Below are 25,519 nucleotides of genomic sequence, written 5' to 3' on the forward strand. Positions count from 1 at the left end.
CCATATCATTTGTGGGTTATAATATATATATATATATATATATATATATGTATATATATATATATATATATATATATATATATATATATATATATATATATATATATATATATATATATGTATGTATATATAGATGTACTTCCTAGTTATACAGTGGAATGCAAAAGTTTGGGCAACCTTGTTAATCGTCATGATTTTCCTGTATAAATCGTTGGTTGTTAAGATAAAAAATGTCAGTTAAATATATCATATAGGACATAGGTTCTCAACGTGTGGTACGCGTACCCCAGGGGGTACTTCTGATGGTTCTAGGGGGTACTCGGGCTTGATATACTTAACCAAAAATAACACATTTAGAGTATTAGAAAATGATAAATCTTATTTAAACAGCACTAAATTAGTATTTTAGCTAATTAAAAGCAATAGTAAATGCTTGGAAATTGTTTAGAACCAATTATAATGTACTACGATTAAATATATATTTGTCAAGGGGTACGTGTGATATTGTTTACTATGCTAGGGGGTACTTGGTGAGTCCAGGGTTTTAAAAGGGGTACATACCCAAAAAATGTTGAGAAACACTGATATAGGAGACACACACAGTGATATTTGAGAAGTGAAATGAAGTTTATTGGATTTACAGAAAGTGCGCAATAATTGTTTAAATAAAATTAGGCAGGTGCATAAATTTGGCACTGTTGTCATTTTATTGATTCCAAAACCTTTAGAACTAATTATTGGAACTCAAATTGGCTTGGTAAGCTCAGTAACCCCTGACCTACATACACAGGTGAATCCAGTTACGAGAAAGAGTATTTAAGGGGGTCAATTGTAAGTTTCCCACCTCTTAATTTTCTCTGAAGAGTAGCAACATGGTGGTTTCAAAACAACTCTCAAATGACCCGAAGACAAAGATTGTTCACCATCATGGTTTAGGGGAAGGATATAGAAAGCTGTCTCAGAGATTTCAGCTGTCTGCTTCCACAGTTAGGAACATATTGAGGAAATGGAAGACCACAGGCTCAGTTCACGTTAAGGCTCGAAGTGGCAGACCAAGAAAAATCTTGAATGATGAGAACAGTCAGAGTTAACACACAGAATAGCACTGTCAACATCATCTTGCTGCAAATTGAGTCACTGTGCATCGTTAATCGTTCAACCATTCGCCGCACTTTACACAAGGAGATGCTGTATGCGAGAGTGATGCAGAGGAAGCCTTTTCTCCGTCCACAGCACAAACAGAGCCGCTTGAGGTATGCTAAAGCATATTTGGACAAGCCAGCTTCATTTTGGAATAAGTTGCTATGGACTGATGAAGCTAAAATTAAGTTATTTGGGCATAACAAGGGGTGTTATGCATGGAAGAAAAACAACATAGCATTCTAAAAAAAACACCTGCTACCTACAATCAAATATGGTGGTGGTTCCATCATGCTGTGGGGCTGTGTGGCCAGTGCAGGGACTGGGAATCTTGTCAAAGTTGAGGGACGCATGTATTCCACTTAGTATCAACAGATTTTGGAGACCAATGTCCAGAAATCAGTAACGAAGCTGAAGCTGTGCCGGGGCTGGATCTTTCAACAAGACAACGACCCTAAACACTGCTCAAAATCCACTAAGGGCATTCATGCAGAGGAACAAGTACAACGTTCTGGAATGGCCATCTCAGTCCCCAGACCTGAATATAATTGAAAATCTGTGGTGTGTGTTAGAGAGAGCTGTCCATGCTCGAGTCGGAAGTCATCAAACCTGAATGAACTAGAGATGTTTTGTAAATAGGAATGGTCCAAAATACCTTCAACCAGAATCCAGATTCTCATTGGAACCTACAGGAAGCTTTTAAAAGCTGTAATTTCTGCAAAAGGAGGATCTACTAAATATTGATTTCTTTTCTATTTGTGGTGCCCAAATTTATGCACCTGCCTAATTTTGTTTAAACAATTATTGCACACTTTCTGTAAATCCAATACACTTCATTTCACTTCTCAAATATCACTGTGTGCGTCTCCTATATTATATATTTAACTGATATTTGTTATCGTAACAACCAATGATTTGTACAGGAAAATCATGACGATTTAAAAGGTTGCCCAAACCTTTGCATCCCACTGTAACTAGAAAAGGAGGGTACAAGAGGAGAATGGAGGTAGTGGTGGCCATCAGGACAACTGCCAGTATATGCCTGCATCCCCCATTTCTTCTAATCTTTTAAGCTCTGGTATCCTTTAACCAGTTCCGGACCGTTTTGGTAGAAATCTTCATCCTGGAAGTGGCTGCACGTCTCAGACAGGACAATGAAAGTGGCTCTTGACCGCCTGACAGTGCTCTGTCGTCATAGGGAGGGCAGAGTGAGGGGCCCGCGGCGATGGGGGAGTGTCGTGACCAGCTAGAGCGATGGGTATGTGCGGCAATTCGTCAGGAGACGCCGTTTTTTGGTACCAGTGGTCTCTGGCTCTAAAAGAGAGTCTGAAGCCTCATAAAATTGCTCTTTTTATTTAACATTTATCTTTTGCACTATCACCATAGCTAAAACGCCACATCCCCGCGGCAGAACGCTGTAATTAAACCCCCCCAATCCCCTGGGCAAAATGTGTGGATCACTTCCTGGTAGAGGCAGAGCTTAGGGCTGTAGCTCTGCCTCTACTCGCGACAATCCCCGCTGATCGCTGCCTATCCCCGGCCCTTTTCAGTCTTATTTCACTGAGAGGGGCGGGGAAGAGGCAGAGATCAGCGGGGATTGACGCTAATGGAGCCAGAACTACAGCGCTCCCCGGGCAGTAAGATCCACGACTTTGAAAGTCGCTGCGTTTTGCCCCCGGGATTTGGGGCGTTTAAATACAGCGTTCTGCCGCGGGGATGTGGCGTTTTAGCTATGGTGATAGTGCAGAAGATAAATGTTAAATAAAAAGAGCAATTTTATGAGGCTTCAGACTCTCTTTAACCACTTGCCGACCGCACGCTTATACCGTGCGTCGGCAAAGTGGCAGCTGCAGGACCAGCGACGCAGTACTGCGTCGCCAGCTGCAAGCTGATTAATCAGGAAGCAGCCGCTCGCGCGAGCGGCTGCTTCCTGTCAAATCACGGCGGGGGGCTCCGTGAATAGCCTGCGGGCCGCCGATGGCGGCTCGCAGGCTAAATGTAAACACAAGCGGAAATAATCCGCTTTGTTTACATTGTACGGCGCTGCTGCGCAGCAGCGCCGTAAGGCAGATCGGCGATCCCCGGCCAATCAGCGGCCGGGGACCGCCTCCATGTGACAGGGGACGTCCTGTCACTGGCTGCACAGGACGGATAGCGTCCTGTGCAGCCCGGTTCACCGGGAGGGAGAGGTAGGAGAGGGAGGGGGGTGAATGTCGCCGCGGAGGGGGGCTTTGAGGTGCCCCCCCCCCGCAACTAGCCTGCACGCAGGAGCGATCAGACCCCCCCTGCACATCATCCCCATAGGGGGGAAAAAGGGGGGCGATCTGATCGCTCTGCCTGCACCCTGATCTGTGCTGGGGGCTGCAGAGCCCACCCAGCACAGATCACAACAAACAGCGCTGGCCCTTAAGGGGGGGTAAAGGGTGGGTCCTCAAGTGGTTAAGGGGCCAGAGACTGCTGGTACGCAAAATGCAGATCAAGTCTGGTACATTTTAAGCATAAGTATACCAAGACTTTCACTTTTTCATAATAACACTTCAGCCTAGCCCTCCCCTTGACACACACCCATGCGCACACGCAGGCATGCATGCACACACACACACACACACGCATGCATATGCACACACACACACGCATGCACATATACACACACACGCATGCACGGACATGCACACACACGCATGCAGACACACACATACACACACATGCGCACACACACGCATGCATGCACATGAACACACACACACGCATGCACATGCACAAACACACACCCACATGCACATATACACACACACGCATGCACGGACATGCACACACACGCATGCAAACACACACATGCGCACACAAATGCATACACACACATGCACATACACACACGCATTACCCACTGCCTTGCTCTCCTATTCCATTTCCAGGACACCGGCCAGAGAAAGCCTGTTAGACTCCGGCTCAGTGCCACGCAAGTTGATTTGGTATTCGTAGCGGCGTGGCGGCTCAGAATTGGCGAGGCATGAGCGCGGCAGGCTGGATGGCTCCCTTCTCGGTGAATACTAACTAGCTCAGCTGGGACTTGAAAGCAGGAATGTTTGCTTGGCAGCCGGGAGCAGAACCTGACATAAAATACGAAGCGGCCATCAATCATAGCGCCATGGAGTGTGGACGTATCATTTAAATGTCAGGGAGATGACAGGGTCTATTTATTTATTTTACTTTTCTCTATCTCTCTTTTTTATTTCCGTCTCCCCATAAATTCGGTGGTTTTGATAAAATTGTTATTGTGTTTTTCCTTTGTTTATTTGTCATTTTCCTGTATTGAGAGAAGTCAGAAAAACGACAGTATATACAGGATCTTCTCAAAAAATTAGCATATTGTGATAAAGTTCATTATTTTCTGTAATGTACTGATAAACTTTAGACTTTCATATATTTTAGATTCATTACACACAACTGAAGTAGTTTAAAGCATTTTATTGTTTTAATATTGATGATTTTGGCATACAGCTCATGAAAACCCAAAATTCCTATCTAAAAAAATTAGCATATCATGAAAAGGTTCTCTAAACGAGCTATTAACCTAATCATCTGAATCAACTAATTAACTCTAAACACCTGTAAAAGATTCCTGAGGCTTTTAAAAACTTCCAGCCTGGTTCATTACTCAAAACCGCAATCATGGGTAAGACTGCCGACCTGACTGCTGTCCAGAAGGCCATCATTGACACCCTCAAGCAAGAGGGTAAGACACAGAAAGAAATTTCTGAACGAATAGGCTGTTCCCAGAGTGCTGTGGGAAGTCTGTGGGAAGGAAAAAGTGTGGCAGAAAACGCTGCACAACGAGAAGAGGTGACCGGACTCTAAGGAAGATTGTAGAGATGGACCGATTCCAGACCTTGGGGACTTGTGGAAGCAGTGGACTGAGTCTGGAGTAGAAACATCCAGAGCCACCGTGTACAGGCATGTACAAGAAATGGGCTACAGGTGCCGCATTCCCCAGATAAAGCCACTTTTGAACCAGAAACAGCAGCAGAAACGCCTGACCTGTACTTAACACTGGACTTCAGGCATTTTGGCATTTCCTTCTCCCCAGTCTTTCTCCAGACTCTGGCACCTTGATTTCCGAATGACGTACAAATGTTGCTTTCATCTGAAAAAAGTACTTTGGACCACTGAGCAACAGTCCAGTGCTGCTTCTCTGTAGCCCAGGTCAGGCGCTTCTGCCGCTGTTTCTGGTTCAAAAGTGGCTTGACCTGGGGAATGTGGCACCTGTAGCCCATTTCTTGCACACACCTGTATACGGTGGCTCTGGATGGTTCTACTCCAGACTCAGTCCACTGCTTCCGCAGGTCCCCCGAGGTCTGGAATCGGTCCTTCTCCACAATCTTCCTCGGGATCCGGTCACCTCTTCTCGTTGTGCAGTATTTTCTGCCACACTTTTTCCTTCCCACAGACTTCCCACTGAGGTGCCTTGATACAGCACTCTGGGAACAGCCTATTCGTTCAGAAATTTCTTTCTGTGTCTTACCCTCTTGCTTGAGGGTGTCAATGATGGCCTTCTGGACAGCAGTCAGGTCGGCAGTCTTACCCATGATTGCGGTTTTGAGTAATGAACCAGGCTGGGAGTTTTAAAAGTCTCAGGAATCTTTTGCAGGTGTTTAGAGTTAATTAGTTGATTCAGATGTATAGGTTAATAGCTCGTTTAGAGAACCTTTTCGTGATATGCTAATTTTTTGAGATAGGAATTTTAGGTTTTCATGAACTGTATGCCAAAATCATCAATATTAAAACAATAAAAGGCTTTGACCTACTTCACTTGTGTGTAATGAATCTAAGATATATGAAAGTCTAATGTTTATCAGTACATTACAAAAAATAATGAACTTTATCACAATATGCTAATTTTTTGAGAAGATCCTGTATATATGTAAGCATTAAAGGGAATCTGAAGTGAAGATAAACTTATGATAAAATGAATTGTTTGTATAGTACAGCTAAGATATAGAACACTAGTAGCATAGCAAAAATAGGAGTCTCATATTGTTTCCAGGACAGGAAGAGTTAAGAAACTTCAATAGTTATCTATGCCAAAAACCTTCTCTGAGCTCTCCGACTAATGTAGTCAGAGAGCAGTGCTATTTTCTGAAGCACTTATACATCAAAGAAACAGTGAAAGACAACCTCATATAAGATTTTACTGCAGGAAAGGTCAATGAGTCCTTATTTCTGCTCTGTTTCATAGTTTAACACACAGAGAGTAGTTTGTAAACTGCAAATATTAGAGAATGATGCAATATTATAAAAGAAGCTATATAACTGGAAATAAAAATCGGAGACTTTTTACTTTGCTACATTATATCACACAAGGTTTTATTTTCTTGGTTTCAGAAAATAATGATGCATGAGACATGACATTCATATATATATATATACAGGGAGTGCAGAATTATTAGGCAAGTGGTATTTTTGGGGAATAATTTTATTATTGAACAACCATGTTTTCAATGAACCCAAAAAACTCATTAATATCAAAGCTGAATATTTTTGAAAGTAGTTTTTAGTTTTGTTTTTAGTTTTAGCTATTTTAGGGGGATATCTGTGTGTGCAGGTGACTATTACTGTGCATAATTATTAGGCAACTTAACAAAAAACAAATATATACCCATTTCAAATATTTCTGTTTACCAGTGAAACCAATATAACATCTCAACATTCACAAATATACATTTCTGACATTCAAAAACAAAACAAAAACAAATCAGTGACCAATATAGCCACCTTTCTTTGCAAGGACACTCAAAAGCCTGCCATCCATGGATTCTGTCAGTGTTTTGATCTGTTCACCATCAACATTGCATGCAGCAGCAACCACAGCCCCCCAGACACTGTTCAGAGAGGTGTACTGTTTTCCCTCGTAAATCTCACATTTTATGATGGACCACAGGTTCTCAATGGGGTTCAGATCAGGTGAACAAGGAGGCCATGTCATTAGTTTTTCTTCTTTTATACCCTTTCTTGCCAGCCACGCTGTGGAGTACTTGGACGCGTGTGATGGAGCATTGTCCTGCATGAAAATCATGTTTTTCTTGAAGGATGCAGACTTCTTCCTGTACCACTGCTTGAAGAAGGTGCCTTCCAGAAACTGGCAGTAGGACTGGGAGTTGAACTTGACTTAATCCTCAACCCGAAAAGGCCCCACAAGCTCATCTTTGATGATACCAGCCCAAACCAGTACTCCACCTCCACCTTGCTGGCATCTGAGTCGGACTGGAGCTCTCTGCCCTTTACCAATCCAGCCACGGGCCCATCCATCTGGCCCATCAAGACTCACTCTCATTTCATCAGTCCATAAAACCTTAGAAAAATTGTCTTGAGATATTTCTTGGCCCAGTCTTGACGTTTCAGCTTGTGTTCAGCAAGACATTCAGTGGTGGTCGTCTTTCAGCCTTTCTTACCTTGGCCATGTCTCTGAGTATTGCACACCAGTGATGTTGCAGCTCTGAAATATGGCCAAACTGGTAGCAAGTGGCATCTTGGCAGCTGCACGCTTGACTTTTCTCAGTTCATGGTCAGTTATTTTGCGCCTTGGTTTTTCCACACGCTTCTTGCGACCCTGTTGACTATTTTGAATGAAACGCTTGATTGTTCAATGATCACGCTTCAGAAGCTTTGCAATTTTAAGAGTGCTGCATCCCTTTGCAAGATATCTCACTATTTTTGACTTTTCTGAGCCTGTCAAGTCCTTCTTTTGACCCATTTTGCCAAAGGAAAGTTGCCTAATAATTATGCACACCTGATATAGGGTGTTGATGTCATTAGACCACACCCCTTCTCATTACAGATATGCACATCACCTAATATGCTTAATTGGTAGTAGGCTTTCGAGCCTATACAGCTTATAGTAAGACAACATGCATAAAGAGGATGACATGGTCAAAATACTCATTTGCCTAATAATTCTGCACTCCCTGTATATTATATATATATATATTAGCTGATTGCCCAGCGTTGCCCGGGAATGTATTTGGCTAGTGTTGGCTCCGCCCACTTTTTCTAACCCTAACACACATTTTACTCAATGACCAAGTTTGTGAGCTTTGTGGTCTTTGGCATCAATAATTTGCATTGAAATGAAAAAAATCTGATTGGCTGTTTGTGGCTCCACCCCCTTTTCTGAATTTGAACCCCAGTCACCCAATTACCAACTGTAGCAGGTTTGAGGCCTGTGCCATTAACAGTGCAAGAATGGCAGCAATTAAATATTCCCCTTGAGAAGCAATAGGTGAAGTTTGATTCACTTTTGTAGGCTCCACCCACTTTTCTGAATATTAAACCCAGTCACCCAGTGACCAACTGTGCAAAGTTTGAGAACCCTGCCATTAACAATGTAAGAATGGCTGCAGTATACATTTTCCCAGTGAAATTTGTATTTGTCTCCACCCACTAATGACTTTGTATATTCCCATAGAAATTTAACAAATCAGATTGGCTGTTTGTGGCTGCGCCCCTCTCCAGCATTTGAACCCCAGTCACCCAATGACCAACTATAGCAGGTTTAAGGCATCTGCCATTACCAGTGTAGAAATAGTAGCAATTTAAATATTCCCCTTGAAAATCAACAGGTGAATTTTGATTGGCTATTATAGGCTCCACCCACTTCCCTGAATATTAATCTCAGTCACCCAGTGACCATCTGGGCAAAGTTTGAGATCCCTGCCATTAACAGTGAAGAAGGGCTGCAGTTTACATTTTCCCAGTGAAATTTGTTTTTGGCTCTGCCCACTTTGTAACCTGGACACGCAGTCACTCAATGACCAAGTTTGTGAGCTTTGAGTCCTTGGCATCAATAATTTGTATTCTCCCAGTGAAATGAAACACATCTGATTGGCTGTTTGTGGCTCTATCCCCTTTTTTGAATTTGAACCCCAGTGACCCAATGACCAACTGTATTAGGTTTGAGGCTTGTGCCATTAAGAGTGCAAAAATGGCAGTAATTTTAATATTCCCCTTGAAAATCAACAGGTGAATTTTGATTGGCTTTTTTAGGCTCCACCCACTTATCTGTATAATAATCCGTGCCATTAACAATGCAAGAATGGCAGCAATGTAAATATTCCCCTTGAAAATCAAAAGATGAATTTTGATTGGATGCTGTACGCTCCACCCACTTTCCTGAATACTAATCCCTGTCACCCAGTGGCCAACTGTGTCAAGTTTGACAACCCTGCCAATAACAGAATGGCTGAAATCAATCTAACAAATCTGATTGGCTGTTTGTGGCTCCACCCCCTTTAGTGAATTTGGTCCCCAGTCACCCAATTCCTGACTGTATCAGGTTTGAGGCCTCTGCCATTAACAGTGTAAGAATAGTAGCAATGTAAATATTCCCCATGAAGATCAATAGGTGAATTTTGATTAGCTGTTGTAGGGTCCACCCACATTTCTGAATAATAATCCCAGGCACCCAGTGGCCAATTGTGTCAAGTTTGGGAACCCTGTCATGTAAAAAATTAAGTTTCTGGCACTGCCCACTGTTTCTAACCTTGACATATAGTCACTCAATTACCAAGTTTATCAGCTTTGGGGTCCTTGGCATCAATACTTTGTATATCTGAATGGCTGTTTATGGCTTCGCCCCTTTCTGAATTTGAACCCCAGTCACCCAGTGACCAACTGTACCAGGTTTGAGGCATCTGCTATTAACAGTATAAGAATGGTAGCAGTTTAAATATTCCCTTTAAAAATCAAAAGTTGAATTTTGATTGACTGTTTTAGGCTCCACCCACTTTCCAAAATCTTAATCTCATTTACCCAATGACCAACTATGCACAGTTTGAGAACCCTGCCATTAACAGTGTAAGAATGGCTGCAGTTTATATTTTAATTTTCTATCAGCAGAATCTGCTGATAGAAAATTGAACTTGTGCTTTCTTCACCCCAAATCTGCTGAGCACACGTCCCAGCAAAAGACAAAGGCGACCACAGATGGTATGGTGAGAATTTATCGCTTTCTATTCGCTCAAAGACACATGCTCATAGTGGAGGGAGTGCCACTCTTTTATCCCTTTTCTTTCCTTGTACATATGCAGTTTATATTTTCCCAGTAAAATTTGTTTTTGGCTCCGCCCACTTTTTGTAACCTTGTCACACAGTCACTCAATGACCAAGTTTGTGAGCTTTCAGGTTCCTGGCATCAAAAATGTGTGAATGGAAGCAGTTTATCCAGCAAAGAAATCTGATTGGCTGTTTGTGGCCCCGCCCCTTTAGTGAATTTGGACCCCAGTCACCCAATGACTGACTGCAGCAAGTCTGAAGCCTCTGCCATAAACAGTGTAAGAATGGCAGCAGTTTAAATATTCCCCTTTAAAATCAATAGGTGAATTTTGATTGGCTGTTGTAGGCTCCACCCACTTTCCTGAATCTTAATCTTATTCACCCAGTGACCAAGTGTGGCAAGTTTGAGAACTCTGCGATTAACAGTGTAAGAATAGCTGCAGTTTACTTCAATGACTGACTGCAGCAAGTCTGAAGCCTCTGCCATAAACAGTGTAAGAATGGCAGCAGTTTAAATATTCCCATTTAAAATGAATGGCTGAAATTTGATTGGCTGTTTTATGCTCTGCCCGCTTTTCCTGGATTTGTAACCTCAGTCACCAAGCGACCAACTGTGCAAAGTGTGGGGACTCATTACTGTGAGAATGGCAGCCTTTTCCATTTTTTCCATTGCCAAGAATGGGTGACATCTGATTTGCTGTTTGTAGCTCTGCCCGAGAGTGCAGGGGGGACGCGAGACCCCCAGAACATATCATCCCAGGTAGTAAGGGATCTGTATACCAAGTTTCGCTCAAATCGGGCAAGAGGTTTTTGAGTGATCGCAGCACACGCACGCACGCAGCACGCACGCACACACGATTTTATATATATATATATATATATATATATATATAGATACAATTTTATAGAGGAAAATCACTCCCTGATGCATCTGTGCATAGAGCCTCCTCAGTGACCTCCAGCCATCTGCTCACTCTACCGTTTGAAGCCACACCTCCCTACTAGAAACTGGGAGATGTGATAGGCTATATCAGTCAGTAGGGAGGCATATCTTGATAGGGAGCACTTTTACTCTAAGGCTGCTTTCACAGAAAGACGTTACAGGTGCACGTTAGTGCAGCCTGTAACGCAGCCTAACTCACAGCAATGAAAACTAAATGGGCTGTTCACAGTGCCCACGTTGCGTTACATAGTAACGCAGCACGATTAAACAAAGTGCGGCATGCTGTACGTTATACTCGGCTAAGCCACGTTAGACTGTTTGCACATGCTCAGTAATGTTGGAGGAGGAGGTCTCCCCTCCTCCTCTGCGGCCAGCCACATGGCTAATTAATATTCACTGCACTGTGTGACGTGCAGTGTTTACTTCCAGGAGCGGCCGCTTTGTGCGGCGATTGGCTGGCGGGACCACGTGAAGCCGCATGCGTCTGAAAGTACGCATCACGGCATCACGGACGCATAAAGAGCCGCATAACGCGGCTCAATCTGACGCCCAACTTCAACCCCACTATGCGTTGCGTTAGGGGCACGTTATGCGACCTTAACGTGGTATCTAACGCAACGTCTTAGTGGGAAAGAAGCCTTACTGTATGTGCATGCCTGCAGGATTAACTTGGGAACAGTTATAGGGAAACGTGAAGCGAGAGGTATATGGAGGCTGCCATATTTATTTCCTTTAAAGAGACTCTGTAACATGAAAAACATCCCCTGGGGGGTACTCACCTCGGGTGGGGGAAGCCTCGGGATCCTAATGAGGCTTCCCACGCCGTCCTCTGTCCCACGGGGGTCTCGCCGCAGCCCTCCGAACAGCCGGCGACTGTGCCGACTGTCAGTTCAATATTTACCTTTGCTGGCTCCAGCGGGGGCGCTGTGGCGACTTTCGGCACGGAAATAGACGGAAATACCCGATCTCCGTCGGGTCCGCTCTACTGCGCAGGCGCCGGAAACTTGCGCCTGCGCAGTAGAGCAGACCCGACAGCGATCGGGTATTTCCGCCTACTTCGGCGCCGACAGCCATCAGAGCGCCTGCGCAGGAGCCAGGAAGGTAAATATTGCGTCACCGCTGTACGGAGGGCTACAGCGAGACCCCCGAGGGACGCAGGACGGCGTGGGAAGCCTCATTAGGATCCTGAGGCTTCCCCCACCCGAGGTGAGTACCCCCCAGGGGCCGTTTTGTCGTTACAGTTCCTCTTTAAAGCAATACCGGTTGCCTGGCAATCCTGCTGATCTAATGGCTCTTATACTTTCAGCCATAGAACCTAAACAAGCATGCAGCAGATCAGGTGTTTCTATCATGTTTGTCAAATCTGACAAGATTAGCTGCAGGCTTGTTTCTGTTGTGATTCAGATACTACTGGAGCCAATTAGGTCAAAGGATGCCAAGCAACTGGTATTGTTTAAAATTAAAAAAATATATGTGCCTCCATGTACTTCTTACTTCAGGTTACCTTTAAAGCGGACCTAAACTCTTACACAGTACACAATGAAAAGTTTCCATTACACACATAAGTGCTGTAGAATACAATTGCAGTGTGCCCTGTGTGTTTGGTTAGCTACATCAGAGTATACTTAGTCTTATCATAAGCTGTGACTGTCTGTAGGAAAGACAGAGGCTTAAATCTTTCTGTGCTCCCTGCATAACTCATCCTGTTAAAACTTCATTTTTTCAGGATTTCTGTAACCCCCAAGGTTATCATGATGTGTCTAATCTTTTAGAGCAGAAAGGAAGTTCCATTAGCACACAGATCAATGATCACTGACATCAATGAGATTGACATTGACAAAAGTGAAAGTAAAGCATCCACAAGCTACTTCCTGTTATGCAGGTATGCAATAAACAGTACACAATAGGGATAAACTGTGTGTGTGTGGAAGGGGGGGGGGGGGGGGGAGGATATCTAGTGGCCAAATAGTAAAATTATACCTACATACATCCCATTAAATAAAAATACTTTATTACTTAACCCCTTACCTCCGCTCTCATAGTTATTAAAACAAAACACTTTTATAAAAAAAATAAAATAAAGAGTAGTGACATTTAAAAAAAAAAGAAATACATAAATAGTTACTTTAGGGACTCAACTTTTTTTTAAATCATGTATGTCATGAGGGTATATTACTGTTATTTTTTTGCAAATAAAGGCCTGTAATTAGTGACGGACGCAAAACTGAAAAAATACACCTTTATTTGTAAATAAAATATTGTCGCCATACATGGCTGAAAACTGAGAAATAATGTTTTTTTTTCCCATTTTTTTTTTTAATATTTCCATCAACATACATTTAGAATAAAACAATTCTTAGCAAAATGTACCACCCAAAGAAAGCCTCGTTAGTGTTGAAAGAAACAAGATATAGATCATTGTGTTGTGATATGCAGTAATAAAGTTATTGGCAAATGAAAGAGAGGAGTGCTGAAATGTGAAAATTGCTCTGATCCATAAGAGGAAAAACCCCTCAGTGGTGAAGTGGTTAACAGTGTAAGAATGGCTGCAGTTTCCATTTTCCCATGCAAAATAATTGGCTGAAATTTCGATTGGCTGTTTTATGTTCCGCCCACTTTCCCTGAATTTTTATTCTCGGTCACCGAGTCACCAACTGTGTCAAGTTTGGGGACTCTGGCTCTGAAAATGGCAGCCTTTTCGATCTTTCCCATTGATATAAATGAGTGAAATCTGATTGGCTGTTTGTAGTTACGCCCAGGTTAGGTAGCTTTTCCTCCCACCCTTTAGGTGTGCCGTTGCATGTATGTGTATTCCAGAATCAGGGTTGCTGTTAATTGAGCTTTTACTTTCTTTCTTGGAATATTTGCCATTTTTTTAAATTAAGCTGTAAAAAAATCAGGAAATGTAAATCATTTGCCAAGTTAAATTTATGTGTTACTAATTAGGGCACAGAAAAGCTGTTACTACAGTCGGATGTGAATATCGTCTGTTAATAAATCAGGAAATGCAAGTTGATTGTTAATAAAAGTTGAAATCGCCTGTTACTAAATTTAGGACGCAGAAAAAACTGTTACTAAAATCAGACGTGAAAATTGTCTATTAATAAAACAGCAAGCAGAAATAATCTGTTACTAAAAATGAATCATGTTAATAAAGAGGAAAACAAAATCATTAAAATAGAGAGCAGAACTTATCTGTAAATAAGGGAGGAAGCAGAAATCATCTGATAAAGCTTTGGCGTTGGCATAGGGATCACTACAGCAACGGTTGCTATGGAGCCTGTAGCCAAGGGGGGCCAGGTTTCAGTGACTAGCAATTAGGGGGTTCAAGGTGGGATTAATGGAGACCTGTATGTGGCCCCCTGAGGTGCAGAGCAGGGGAGAGACGTAATTCACCTCTATAGACTTCAGTGGCAATCCATTTTCTCCTCCATATCTCCATGACTCCGGCGCCATCACTTATCATGTGACCCGCCACAAATTTCATTGCGTTCCGTGAAGATAGATGGCATTGGAGCCCTAGAGAAGACGAGTGTGGAGGGAGGTAATCGTCAGTTTACCAGGAGAGATAAGTTACTTCAATCCTCTGCTCTCCGCCACTCTGCGTTGGGTGGTCACATCAGGCTAGCTAATACTGGGCTACTTCTGGCAACCTATTAGAAGACTAATGTTGATGGCCCATTTGACTATCGGTTAATAAGGGGAACCTTATACTGGGGGTACCTCTGGGGCTCGTTTCTGGTAACCTATACTGGGAGATTCTACCTAACAGCCCTGGTAGCCAGATTAGCCCGCAGTATAGGTAGCCAGATAATCTCCCAAGTATAGCCTGAAAAATTAGCCCTCCAAGTACAGGTAGCTTCTCCATGTATAGGTACCCCCCCCCCCCCCCCAGTATAGGTAGCCTAATTAGCTCCCCAAAGTATAGATAATTAAATTTGCCCCCCCTCCCCAAGTATACATAGCCAATTTAGGTCCCCTGCTGATATAGAGTAAGCGAGCAGAGCACTGGAAGTCAGGGACATACCTCCTGGGCTTCACCAATTATCTACCTTCCCCATGCATTGAAATCTCTATGATTTCAGCGCCCTCTCTAATCATGTAAACCACTTGACAAGAGCAATTGCTGTAGTCATGGATACAAGGATGCTACTAGGAAAGTAGATCAACGGTGGAGCCCGTAGAGGTCACTTCTCTCCAGTGCTCCACTTGCTACCCTGCAATTCAAGAGGCCTGCCACAAGTCTCCATGAGGCCTACAGCAGAAAACCTTATTGCCGTCAGAGACCACAATGCCCCCCTGGGCTGTGGGCTCCATAGAAGCTGCTTTGGTTGTTATGGTGAACCCTATGCCACTGCTGTTGTATGTTTTTAAGAGATAGACATTAGAGATGGCTCGAACCTCAGATTTTGGGTCCGAGGACCGTGGACGTGAACTTCCGCAAAAGTCAGAGTTCGCGCGAACCGGCCGGACTGCCATAGACTTCAATGGGCAGGAGAACTTTAAAACCTACAAAGACTTTTTATGGCCACAAAAGTGATGGAAAACTTGTTTCAAGGGGTCTAACACCTGACTGTGGCATGCCAGAGTAGGATACAAGCCCTGGGAAAATTAAGTATTTGACGCAGAGCAGGGTTATAATCCCTAATGGGCAGAAATCACATTGCATTCCTAAATTGGAGGCCTAAAGTGCTTGAAAACATCTTGCGTTTGTATACATGGATCAGCAGGTAGTGTAAGTAGTGTACTGCTTCACACTGACAGACCAAACTCACGGTTTAACGCACCACCGCAAACAGTCGTAAAGGGTTGTCATTAGTTGACACCCCCAGGACATAAACTGTCAGTCCTCTCGGTGGCAATGTTTGTGTAGTGATGGCCATACTCGAGCGCGCGTTGGCAAGAGCGCAGGCCATGAAGATGAAAATTTAAAAATACGTTGTTTTTTTTGATTGGTGGAAAATTGTTATTTATCGAATTCTACACTGTTTTTTTCCCTATGTTACTTTGATAACTGTGGTAATTCCAGAGCCAATACCTGCCAATGAGAGCTGACCTGTACGGTGCCATAAAGAACTTGTGCTATGTACAAACACCTGTGCCTTCTCAAGTTGTAGTATCTGTTTTGATAAGTTTTAGGAAAAGGTAGGGTATTGAAAAAAAAATATTTTGAAAGTTATTTATGGATATATTTGTTATTTATAACAACGTAAGAAATACAAATTTATTTATAAAAAAAAAAAATCAAAGTAATAAAATAATTCTAACTTCAATGATAATTTTTTAAAAAAAAGTAAACAAAGTCAGCAGGTGTCAGGCTGGCAGCAGCAGGCCTGCTTGCCATTCGTGGTGGGGGTGGTGTCACCCAACTCCAATGCAGAGCTACACAGTGGAGACCTGAAGAGGGCATCACACCAACAGCCTGGTATCCCATTGCTCTATCATTACTACCAATTTGATGCAGGGAGGGAGACCCAGATGTTTTCCAAGTATGAGACCAATCGTTTATGATGGGTCCTTGTCCAACCTTAATAAACCTATCTCACTGAGTAGACAGAAGGAAGCAGACATTGGAGTAGACCTCACTCTCCTAGTTGTGAAGTGTAGTAAGTGTATGTGAGTCACACGGCTGGTTAAGGCTGGTTTTACGCTAGGTTTTTGCATTACGGTGCAATGCCATGTTCCTGCCGCATCACACCACAACGCAAAAAACTTAAATCTTATGACTCTATGCTCATATGCACAGCGCGGCTGCTTGCTCAGTAACACCCTCCCTGCTGGGCAGGAAGTACGTCACTGGGATTCCCGCCGGTCTACGCTCCATGTTTTACGCTACCTGCATGGCCCATAGACCTCCACTACCACAAGCCCCATGCTTTAAGCACGGTGCTTGTGGTTAGTGATGTAGCAAACAAGAATTTTCCGCAAAAGTTTGTGAACAGGCGAACCATAGACTTCAATGGGCAGGCAAGCTTTAAATCCTATACGGACTGTTTTTACAAAAGTGATGGAAAAGTTGTTTCAAGGGGCCTAACACCTGGACCGTGGCATCCCGGAGGGGGATCCATGGCAAATGTCCAACCAAACATTACGTAGTTGACGCAGAGTCGTGTTTGCATCTCTAAAGGTCAAAAATCGCAATCACATTACATTCCTAAATTGGTGGAATAAAGTGCTTTAAAATGTGTGGCGTGCGTACACAGCGATAAGGTAGTGTAAGATTTCTGCCCGGTGCACACTGACAGACCAAACACCGTGTTTAATGCACGGCAAACAACCGCAAAGAGCTTTAGTGATAACGTCAGGTGAGCAAATCATTGTTTTTACTAGTTGACACATTCAGGACATAAAAGTTAGACCTCTTGGCAGCATTGTTTGTGTAGTGGTCGCTGCAGGCAATCGTGGTTTTCCAGCCCCTACGGTTGGGCTGAGGTAGTTCAATGACAGTTAAGTCACCAAAAAAACACTGATTCTGCACTGAGGCCTTATACAAGGTCAGTAGTGGATACTAGATGCCAGTAGTGGTGGTGAAAGATTATTGGGTTATGGTCGATGCACTACTAGGACCAGTAGACCTGTCTCCAACAGCTTATGTGTGCACTGGACACAGGATTGCAATATAACAATAACAAGAAAAACAGCCCCCAGAAGGGTGAACTACTGTAGCACTAAGCACTGACTGCACCTGTCTGCAACCGCTAAAGTGCACTGTGTGGACACACTGAACATCAATATCACAAGATCAAAATACAGCCTTTAGAAGGGCTCTGAGGTTATGTAGATGGTGAATTGGTATTGTAGCAGCAAGAAACTCCACTGGGGACACAAAACAAAGGCCTAACTAACGCTTACCCTATCTGCAGCAGACACTCCCTGATCTGCCTAGTGCCTAGCACAGAAGCCAAACACAGACTGAAAAATGGCTGCTGTGCTGTCTTTGTGATAGGTGGGGGGAGCAGTCCAGGTGGGAGGGATAGCTGATTGGCTGCCATGTGTCTGCTGACTCTGGGATAAGGGGTCAAAGTTTCACCCCTCTATAGTGTATAGGGGGCGGGTCAAACACGCCATGTGTTCGCCTGAGGGGGTGAACGCGAACACACATTTTTCGATGCAAACTATTTGCCCGCAGAACAGTTTGGGCCATATCTACTTGTGGTAATGTGCTGCAGTCTGTGCGTCGGGATTGTGGCGGATTAGATATGCCTCCATACATTCCCATGCATTACTTGCGGTAAAACAGAGTAACGCAAAACTTGCAAAGCAAGTGTAAAAGGGGCATCAAGAAAACTACAAATCTTTTGGAAGTTCTTGTTTAGGAAAAAAAAACATATTTCGCTGGGTATCTTTTAATGAGATGGACAAAGTAATCCTCACCTTCTCTTATCTCATGACAGGGCGGCAGAGGAAATGATTTCCTCTCTTAGGAAGCCTGGGTGGAAGTGACAAATCTGGAATATTGTGTGATATTCGCAGAGCTATATAAAGTCACTTTATGTAAATTGATATTAGTGGAAGGTGTGACACTCAGTAGTCATAATTACAGTGTGTGTGCAGCATGTGTATCTGCAGGACACACTCCTAGTCACAGCACATTGCTGAGAAACGACAGGCGAAGAGGTAGAGGATTTGTGCTATCATTATATTTGGGTGACATGTGGAGGCGGAGCCACAGTAGGACTTATTCTTTGTTTGACTTTCAGGAAAAGAATATTGATTATTTGAAGCCTGGATGTGATGAGATAAACATGGATATACACGAAGAGGGAAACCTGGGCGCTGCCATAGGCACCATTATAAATAACGACTATAGGGCTTGATTCACTAAACTGTGATAACTCAAATATCACACCTCATCAAATATTTCACACCTTATCAAAGTGAACACGCCTTATCAGAGTAGCATAGCGAGCGCTACGAACCCGCAGGGGCTCAGGACAGGACGAGTGTCATTGCCAATTAGCAGGCATAAGTTCGTAGCGCTTGCTATGATACTCTGATAAGGCGTGTTCACTTTGATAAGGTGTGGTATGTTTGATAAGGTGTGATATTTGAGTTATCACGGTTTAGTGAATTAAGCCCATAGTGTGAAAATTAGGTGCCCGATATATAGTGGGTGACCCTAGAGTGACCGCTATATTTCAGGCAATTATAGCCGCTATTTATAATTGTGCCTATGGTGGTGCCACAACTTTATTGTAATTGTGTTGGATTGGTGGCGGGGGTCAGGTAAGGTTAGGCATGGAGGGGGTGTTTAAAGAGGAACTCCAGTGAAAATAGTGTAATAAAGTGCTTTATTTTTACAATAATTATGTATAAATGATTTAGTCAGTGTTTGCCCATTGTAAAATGTTTTAAATCCCTGATTTACATTCTGACATTTATTACATGGTGACATTTTTACTGTTGGCAGGTGATGTAGCTGCTGCATGCTTTTTTTTGGCAGTTGGAACAGCTATTTCCCAGAATGCAGCAAGGTTCCCAGACAGGAAAGTGCCAAGAGTACGTACTTTTCTTGTTTCTTGTAGGAGGGGTTTCACCACAATATTAGCCATACAGCGCCCCCTGATGGTCTGTTTGTGAAAAGGAATAGCTTTCTCATGTAAAAGGGAGTATCAGCTACTGATTGGGATAAAGTTCAATTCTTGGTCAGAGTTTTTCTTTAAGGTTGTGTATAAGAGGATCAGTTCAAGTCATGAAACCACAGAAGATAATAATAAACACATTGTGCTTTGTAAGATGGAAATTATTTCAGGCAACGACACTAGACTAGTGTAATGATCTGCTCATCTGTCTGCACGGGCAGACAGCTGTTTGTCCATTCTTTAGGTCTGAGTGCTACAGGTCTCTGGAAAAGAGACCTGTCTTCACTTTGCAGGTTTCAGAGTTTCTCTGCTGCTGAGGAATTTGCATACACTTGTCATGCAAATTGCCTAGCTGCCTCCTTTGATGCTTGCAGTATAAATACCTTGTACTCCCAGAATTCCTGGCTGGTCATGATGGTTTGTTCCTGCTATACTCTCCTGGAGTGTCAGCCATTGCTATCTTAGTGTAGTTAATTCTTGGGGAGTGCTCCTTGCATTCCTATTTAGTGCAGTCAGTTTGTGTATAATTTGTACTGCCTATTCTGTCTTGTCTTGTCTGTGCGATTGCACGGTCGCCAGCGGTTGGCGATAGTGAATCGTTCTGTCTTGAACTTAGATCGCATTTGCCCTAGCGTTAGAGGGGGTGGATCTTTCTAGTCCGTATCTTGGAGTATAACCTCGGCTGCGGTTGCTACTGGTTACTCCTTCTCTCTTGCGATTGTCTTGTCGCCAGCGGCGGTCGACAGGAAATCGTTCTGTCTGTTGGGATCGCACTCGCCCTAGCGGTAGTGGCAGTGGTTCCTTCTGTACTCTGTCTGGGAGTGTAGGCCAGAGCTGCGGTTGCTACTGGCTACTCCTGTCTGTCTTGTCTGATACGAACGCTTGCTGTAGGCTCGGTGAGGTAACCGTTTAGCAAGCGTTCGCGTTCTCTATTCCATGTTTGTCTTACGTTGGTTAGTTAGGGTGGCACGCTTATCACTGGGCGCCTAACGTGCGGTGATCGTGTCTTAAACGCGTTCGCTGTTGTGAATGAGTGCGGTGTTCGCGTTTAGCTAGCGTTTGTTATTTTCCTTGACGTTCTGATCATTGTTATTTGCTATGTCTTTCCTGCTACACTTGTGCTCTGTCTAATTCGGTCTTGTGTCACTATTGGCAATCGCCACTCTTGCGATTACGTTCCCACTTCGTTTCCGCTGTTGTGTGTTCACCGCCGCTGGGTGGCGACTAGATTGGTGGACATACATACATTCCATCTCTGTGTTTATTCAGTCTTGTGTCGCTGTTAGCAATCGCCATCTCTTGCGATTGCCTTCCCACTTGTTCTTCACTGTTGTGTGTTCACCATCGCTGGGTGGCGACTAGATTGGTGGACACACATTAATTCTGTCTCTGTGCTCTCTCTCTCTTTAAAGGATACCACAACTGAAATGTGACATAATGAGATAGACATGTGTATGTACAGTGCCTAGCACACAGATAACTATGCTGTGTTCCTTTTTTTCTTTCTCTGCCTGAAAGAGTTAAATATCAGGTATGTAAGTGGCTGACTCAGTCCTGACTCAGACAGGAAGTGACTACAGTGTGACCCTCACTGATAAGAAATTCCCCTTTTTTACCTCTTTCTTGCTCTCAGAAGCCATTTTCTGCTAGGAAAGTGTTTTATAGTTGGAATTTCTTATCAGTGAGGGTCACACTGTAGTCACTTCCTGTCTGAGTCAGGACTGAGTCAGCCACTTACATACCTGATATTTAACTCTTTCAGGCAGAGAAAGAAAAAAAGGAACACAGCATAGTTATATGTGTGCTAGGCACTGTACATACACATGTCTATCTCATTATGTCACATTTCAGTTGTGGTATCCTTTAAGGGCTATCTTGCCCTGCATTGCTTTTACTCGTACAATTCCTCCTGGCATCTGTGGCAGTGCAGAGGCTGTGTTTGTCTGCACTCCACAGCTCCATCTGCCGGTGGGAATTTCCCTCTACAGGTGCATAGCACCATAGCTGGGTTCTGTCCAATTATACGCTTGTGGAAGATTTCCGCAGTGTCAGCACGCATCCTGTGCGTTGACCACGGAAATAATTCCACAATCGTTACAACTAATTATGATAATTTACACCTTTAAAAAAGCGAATTTTCCAAGGTGTGATTACTGCGACCAGGAGAAACAAGGAAACAAACAGACAACGCACAAAGGTATGTGTATCCAGCATGATCCACCCCTGTACTTATTTAAGATAGCTTTGCTTTGGTTAAGGCATGTCTTACATTGAAAAAAGGAACATTCCGAGACTGCAACAGGGAAAGGGGGTGGGGTATATATACAGTGGGATGCGAAAGTTTGGGCAACCTTGTTAATCCTCATGATTTCCCTGTATAAATCTTTGGTTGTTAAGATGTAAAATGTCATTTAAATATATCATATATGAGACACACACAGTGATATGAGAAGTGAAATGAAGTTTATTGTATTTACAGAAAGTGTGCAATTATTGTTTAAACAAATTTAGGCAGGTGCATACATTTGGGCACCACAAAAAAGAAATGAAATCAATATTTAGTAGATCCTCCTTTTGCAGAGATTACAGCCTCTAATTGCTTCCTGTAGGTTCCAATGAGAGTCTGGATTCTGGTTGAAGGTATTTTGAACCATTCCTCTTTACAAAACATCTCTAGTTTATTCAGGTTTGATGGCTTCAGAGCATGGACAGCGATCATTAACTTACACCTCAGATTTTCAATTATATTCAGGTCTGGGGACTGAGATGGCCATGCCAGAATGTTGTACTTGTTCCTCTGCATGAATGCCTTAGTGGATTTTGAGCAGTGTTTAGGGTCGTTGTCTTGTTGAAAGATCCAGTCCTGGCGCAGCTTCAGCTTTGTCACGGATTCCTGGACATTGGTCTCCAGAATCTGCTGATACCGAGTGGAATTCATGCGTCCCTCAACTTTGACAAGATTCCTGGTCCCTGCACTGGCCACACAGCCCCACAGCATGATGGAACCACCACCATATTTTACTGTAGGTAGCAGGTGTTTTTCTTGGAATGCTGTGTTGTTTTTCCTCCATGCATAATTCCCCTTGTTATGCCTAAATAACTCAATTTTAGTTCCATCAGTCCACAGCACCTTTCCAAAATGAAGCTGGCTTGTCCAAACGTGCTTTAGCATACCGCAAGCAGCTCTGTTTGTGCTGTGGGAGGAGAAAAGGCTTCTTCTGCATCACTCTCGCATACAGCATCTCGTGTAAAGTGCAACAAATGGTTGAATGGTGCACAATGACTCCATCTGCAGCAATATGATGTTGTAGGTCTTTGGTGATGGGCTGTGGGTTGACTCTGACTGTTCTCACCATTCGTTGTTTCTGTGTATCCAAGATTTTTCTTGGTCTGCCACTTCAATCCTTAACTTGAACTGAGCCTGTGGTCTTCCATTTCCTCAATATGTTCCTAACTGTGGAAACAGACAGCCGCAATCTCTGAAACAGCTTTCTGTATCCTTCCCCTAAACCATGATGGGGAACAATCTTTGTCTTCAGGTCATTTGAGAGTTGTTTTGAGACCCCCAAGTTGCTACTCTTCAGAGAAAATTGAAAGCGGAGGGAAACTTACAATTGACCCCCTTAAATACTCTTTCTCATAAGTGGATTCATCTGTGTATGTAGTTTAGGGGTCACTGAGCTTACCAAGCCAATTTGAGTTACAATTAGTTCTAAAGGTTTTGGAATGAATAAAATGACAACAGTGCCCAAATGTATGCACCTGCCTAATTTTGTTTAAACAATTATTGCGTACTTTCTGTAAATCCAATAAACTTAATTTCACTTCTCAAATATCACTGTGTGTGTCTCCTATATGATATATTTAACTGATATGTTTTATCGTAACAACCAATGATTTATACAGGGAAATCATGACTATTAACCAGTTCACCCCCAAGGGTTTTTACCCTAACGGACCAGAGCAATTTTCACCTTTCAGCGCTCCTCCCTTTCATTCACCAATAACTTTTTCACTACGTATCACAGCAAATTGATCAATACCTTGTTTTTATTGCCGCTAAATAGGCTTTTTGGAGGCAATATTTATTTTCAGTAATACCTTTTCTTTTTATGCATTTTAAAGGGAAAAACACGGAAAAAAATGAAAAAATACACGATTTCTCCATTTTCATCCCCTATAGTTGTAAAATAAACACTGCTAATGTGCATAAAACACACACATTTTATCTGCCTATTTGTCCTGGTTATCACAATATATAAATTATGTCCCTAGTGCAAAGTATGGTGACAATATATTATTTGGAAATAAAGGTGTATTTTTCCTATGTTGTGTTTTTTGTTTTCTCATTGCATACTACCAATGAATTCAAGCCCTTATTTGCAAATATAACAGTAGTTCACCCTCATAGCATATATATTTTAAAAGCTGAGTCCCTAAGGTAACTATTTATGCATTCGGTTTTCAATTCTGTCACTTTTGGTGTTTTTTACAAGTGTTTTATTTTGGTACAGAGTATATGGAAATAACAGTTTTATTGCTTCTCATTCAGTTTGCCAAAAAACAAAAATCAAATGACATATGCATAATCTCTCAAACACCCCAAATTATCTTCTCTTGCTTGTCACGGTTAAAATGATACCCTACACACATCATCAGATAGTGTTTTGGCCACATAATACACTGTTAATCATGAGCAGCGCCAATGTATTTTTCAAGGCCATTTTTTGCACCAGAAACAATACAGTCATACTTTCCTAGCAAAACCCCTGGTGTCTCAGAACATTGGATATAGGTCATAAATGATACCATTCTGAAAACTAGAGAACCAGACCTACCCAAATATACATATTTTGTAACATTTGCACTTTTGCGGTTTTGATGAAATTGCACCGTAACTTTGAAAATGTTTTTTTTTTTACAGTTTTCTTTACTTTGGCATGAAAAAACAATTCAAATGACATATGCATGATCTCTCAAACACCCCAAATTATCTTCTCTTGCTTGTCACGGTTAAAATGATACCCTATACACATCATCAGATAATGTTTTGGCCACATAATACACTGTTAATCATGAGCAGCGCCAATGTATTTTTCAAGGCCATTTTTTGCACCAGAAACAATACAGTCATACTTTCCTAGAAAAACCCCTGGTGTCTCAGAACATTTGATATAGGTCATAAATGATACCATTCTGAAAACTAGAGAACCAGACCTACCCAAATATACATATTTTGTAACATTTGCACTTGTACGGTTTTGCTGAAATTGCACCGCAACTTAGAAAATTTTATTTTTTGACAGTTTTTTTTACTTTGGCACACAACAACAATTCAAATGACATATGCATAATCTCTCAAACACCCCAAATTCTCTTCTCTTGCTTGTCACGGTTAAAATGATACCCTACACACATCATCAGATAGTGTTTTGGCCACATAATACACTGTTAATCATGAGCAGCGCCAATGTACTTTTTAAGGCCCTTTTTTACCAAATGCAACAATGTAATTCTTTCTTCTCAAAGCCCCAGGAGTGTAAGACCATTCAATAAAAGACACAAATGTTACCATTCTGAAAACTAGAGACTCAGGCCTACTCAGTTGCAAATAGAATAATTTAAGTGAGGCCTAAATCACTATCCATAACATGAATGACAGATACATTGGAACTCACCATTGCAGGTCTAGCAGGATGGAGAAAGGCCAGAGGTCATACGCCAAGGCAAGCCAGTGGTCAGAAGATGGGGGGTGGTCTGCAGAGTAAAGTCTTGTGGCGAACACTCTCGCCTTGCAGCAGCAAGT

This window comes from Hyperolius riggenbachi, chromosome 8 (genome assembly GCF_040937935.1).
Source record: "Hyperolius riggenbachi isolate aHypRig1 chromosome 8, aHypRig1.pri, whole genome shotgun sequence".
Lineage (NCBI taxonomy): Eukaryota > Metazoa > Chordata > Amphibia > Anura > Hyperoliidae > Hyperolius > Hyperolius riggenbachi.